Source organism: Otolemur garnettii, unplaced genomic scaffold (assembly GCF_000181295.1).
Source record: "Otolemur garnettii isolate 467f Iridium unplaced genomic scaffold, OtoGar3 scaffold00117, whole genome shotgun sequence".
In the NCBI taxonomy this organism is placed as follows: domain Eukaryota; kingdom Metazoa; phylum Chordata; class Mammalia; order Primates; family Galagidae; genus Otolemur; species Otolemur garnettii.
In genome coordinates this window covers 5,794,244-5,799,217 of record NW_003852512.1, presented here as the reverse complement: position 1 = coordinate 5,799,217, position 4,974 = coordinate 5,794,244, and positions in this window count along the sequence as shown.

Below are 4,974 nucleotides of genomic sequence, written 5' to 3'. Positions count from 1 at the left end.
AATGTTTTGACATAATAACTAAGAGAGTTACATGAAGGTTATGTTAACCAGTTTGATGGAAGTGTCTTGGATTTTCTATGAAAACACCACACTGTACCCCCAAAGTGCATCAATGTACACAGTTACCATTCAATAAAAAAAAAAAAGAAAGAAACACAAACATTATAACCTAATCATTTGTATATTCCTATTAATCTAAAATAAAAATATATATATTACAAATATAGCCCAGAAATCCCTTTCCTGGTCATATACCCCCCAAGAGATGGAATCAGAGCCTCACAGAGTCGTCTATGCTCTCGTGTTTATTGCATCATTATTCACAATAACCAAGCTATGGAAACACCTTAAGTGACTGTCTACAGATAAATGGATAAAGAATATGTGGTATATATACACAATATAACACTATTTAGTCTTCAAAGAGAGTGAGTGAATCCTGTCTTTTGCCATGACATGTATAAACCTGGAGACTTCATTTCATTTTCATTTTTATCTGAATTGTTTAAGTGTCTGTACTAATTTGCTTGGAGAAATTTTTTATTTAACTATGATTGAAATACCCTGATAGTTTTTCCACTGGTAGCCTTATGACTTATATTACCTACTAATTATGTTCATTCTTATCATCAAGGTACATAAATGCTGTTTATAAAAGGATATACTTGTGCAGATATTTCTATATATATATCTGTTTATTAATTTCAACTATGATTTGCTGTCAAATGTTAATTTAGGGCTACGTAGCAAGGTTATATATCAATAAGAATGTACTTAATATCTGAAACTCTGAAATAATTTAGTTTATATTGGTTTTGATAAAATTGGGGGAACAAAAATGACAACCAAATAAATGATTTTAAGCAATACTCCTACTTTATTCTTAAGACTGGGATATGTTAAGGATGATGGCTAAATTAAATTGCAATTTGAATTGCTCACAATGATGAATGCTACTGTGCATTCATGGGAACTAGAAAATAGAAAGAAAGTAATTTTTCCTTAAAGGCAAAAATCAATAGGATGAAGGAATGATCAATTACTGAAGACAAAGTCCTGAGAAAACTGATCAAGTGTTTCATTTTCATTATTCTCTTTGAGCTCACAAGGCTTCTGCCTTGAGAATATGAATAAAAGTTTCTTCAGAAATATCTACCCTACTTGCCACCAAATTTGGGCATAAAGCAGCTGTAAAAGCATGGATGGGCCTGTGAATCACTGTTCCACTGCAGGTTAAAGCTCACTTTTCTTTAGCTCTTAGAAGCCATTACCTGATGAGCCATTCATTCCTTCATTAAAAATCATGTTTTTAGCATGCATCATGAGTTAAGCAAAAAGATGAGGGAATAGAAGGATAAATACAGTGATTTAAGAAATAACAAGAAAAACGATGCTTATCTAATCAAGCCACACCCACTATGAACTGGGCATTAGTGAACATCAAGGCCATGAGAAGTTGACAGCCCTCCTAAATTTGCACGCCACTCTCTCATTAGTTGACCAGAATCAAAGACACTCTGGCTCTGTACAAGTCTTCTTTCTCATTTCCCATTGTCTTGGCCCCATGACATCATGCAGAAAGAAAAATCTATAAGTATGAACTGGCTCACACATAGCTGAGAAAGTCTACAGTGAACGCAATGTTGCTCATTATGATAAATGTTCTTTTCCCTCAGAATCATAAAATAATTTTATTTTAAAAGATAGTTTTTATTCTTTTTTAAAAAAAACTGAATAGATTATGGATCATAAGTTCCAGTTATCTACACAGGTATGTCTTTCACTTTATTAGGACTGTTTATGTAAATAAAATCTCACTAATAACAGAGGAGTTTCTTACAAGAAAGACAATCCATCTATAATTATTTCACAGAATAGATACCACAGAAGATTCATCTAAAACTTTTTCCTAAGTTAGATGTATGTATAGCATCACACAAGTTGTTACGTGATTACCTGGAAAGTCACAACTCATTACTAATGAAATAAATAATAAAAAATCATAGTATGAGATTGTCCATAGCTTGCAGCTACAACTGGAATGTTTCTTTTCCTACTAGATCACTAAATATGTACAAATAAGCACATCTAATAATCTTGGTACATACCTATAAAAATTAAACCATAAGAACTTGACTCTTTTCTAAGTTAATTGCTGTAACATTTCAAAATGGCACTTATAATAATGTAATCCATATACATTAGAACATATAGAAGCTGTACATAAAGTTTTTGCTTAAATTTAAGAGATATTTAATAGTCAAAACTATTCTTAGATAGGTTGATCTGCTTCATGATAACACATTACCTTATGATAAAACTATAGGATAAAATGAAGGCATGGGGTATTTGATCAGCATCATCACAAGAATGGAAGAAGAAATGTTTTATTCCTTATTATAAAAGTTCAAGAATTAGCAAAATACTTCAATAAAAATAGGAGGGTCTACAGTTTCTTAGAAAACTAACATTTTGACAAGCGAGGACAAAAATAACTAATCCAGTTAATAAATTTGGTTGCCATAGTGATATGGGTTAGTAATTCTAAAACTACTATATGAGTGCTCTAGGGTTGAGGAAATAAGAAAGTATGTAGTATATAATGAGAACCAAGTTTCTTACATTTTCAACCCAATCACAAAGTTCATTCTTCAATTAAAATGTTGCTTGAGCCCAAGAATATGGGGAAAAGGGAGAGGGAGGGGAAGGGAGGAGGGAGGATGAGTGGAGGAAGGGTAATTGGTGGGACCACACCTACAGTACATCTTACAAGGGTTCATGTGAAATTTACTAAATATAGAATATAAATGTCTTAATACAATAACTAAGAAAATGCCATGAAGGCTATGTTAACCAGTTTGATGAAAACATTTCAAATTGTATGTAAAACCAGCACATTGTACCCCACGATTGCATTAATGTACACAGCTATGATTCAGTAAAAAAAAAAATGTAGCTTGAAGAAATGGTTAATTCCAAGACTGGGACAGAGAGAATACAAAATGAGTCTGTAATATTTTGTGGTACCAGAAATTAAGGAAGTCCTTGAAGAAGGAGACATTTTGAAAGGGTGGATACTTCAACATGAAAACGTTCCCAGTGGACAAATTTGAAACAATTTAAAATATATACTGAATAATGGTAATACTGTATTGAAATCTATAGAATTAAATGTGTATCTGTGAGGAATTCATACGGAAATAAATAAATAAATAGATGAATACATAAATGCAGGAGAGAGAACAACTATTTCTTACTAACAAATTTTAATTGATAACTGTGGAATGAAGTGGGAAATAGAAAATTATTATTAGAACAAGAAGTGATAATTGTTGAAATCAAGATGCACCAATATATCTTGGTCACTAACTTTAGTGAGCAAAAATTTAATGACAAACACAGTTTCTCCTATGATAGGAAAACACAGTTCCTCTGTAGGAATACTGGCTTACTCTCAAAATATCATCCCTAAGATATTTATTAATTAAAAAGAGAATAATCATTAATTTTTAGTAAAGAAAAAAACAACCCATAAGATAGAACCTTAACAAAATATTCAAGGTTAACATCAATAGAAATAAGACATACGCACATCACTCTTCCCTTTATATATTACAATGAGAAGGGTGTTTCACCTCGTAGTATTCCTCCTAGCGTACTACCATAACCCCAGACTAATTATGAGAAAACATTAGATACAGGTGAATTGGAATAAAGCTTACGATATCAGTACTTTTTAAAACTATTAAGGTCATAGAGGCAAGAAATAATTTAGGAGTTATCACAGGTTAGAGCAAAGTAAGGTGACATGACAAATAAATTAAACTTCATATTCTGCATTGGATCCTGAAACAGAAAAAGAACCTTAAGACTAAAGCTGGTAAAATCCAAATAAATTCTGAAAGTCAATCAGTAGTAATATTCCCATAAGTTAGTTTTGATAACTGTACTATGATTAAACAAGATATTAACATTTGGAGAAACAGAAATAAAGGCAATTTGTGCTATTTTTCCAAACTTTTTACAACTTTTCTATAATTCTAAAATTATTATAACATAAAAAGTTATAAAAATAAACATATGTAATAGGCCAAATACCATATTAGTTTAGGCCTGGTGTTTTATGATGAGAATTTTAACCAACCTCCTTCATTTCATTATTTATGTTATTTTTAACCTTTTTCCTTTGATGTCACTTTTTTGTGTATTATCTCTCAAGTGCATACAAAAATAGTTTTTCATTTCCAACAAAACATTAAAATAAATACAGTAAGCTATTTGCCTATTTACAACAGGCAAATAGGCTTTTTTAAAACCTATATAATAAGTAACATCTCAGAATTACTTCTTAGCTTGAGTGCCAGAGCTATATTTTGGAAATGAAGATGGATAATATGGAACATTATTCGAATTTATCTGTTATAATTGAGATAATTTTTCTAGACTATATATGAAGCAAGAATAATTATAAGTTGACTGCTGAAGAGGGTTTATATTTGGTGTTGTGACCACAGGAGGCAACTGTGACCTATGTGTTTTAAATAATAATAATAATAATATCAACAAACATTTAGTTTTCCTGATGCTTTCCTATGTGAACTGAATGTATGTTCTAATTTTAATAATAATAATTATGAATTCCTAACAATTACTGAGTACACTGTATGTGTCAGAATGCAATAAATACTTTATAAATGTTATTTTTTATATTTATCATAAATCTGAGCTGGGTAATATTACTCTCCTTATACAGACGAAGAAACTACAACTTCATGAGGTTAAGTAATTTTCTTGAAGTATTTTGACATTGTAGACTTAAAGCTCTAATGTCAGCGCTCAAAATCCAGAGCCTGGGAAAGTGCAGAAAAAGATGGAGGACTAGGGACAGCTTCTTTGCAGCTGTGCTTGGTGGGTTTGGGGAGAGAAGACTCTGGGCATCTGTAGCTTGTGGGTTCTGCCCAGAAACATTCATTC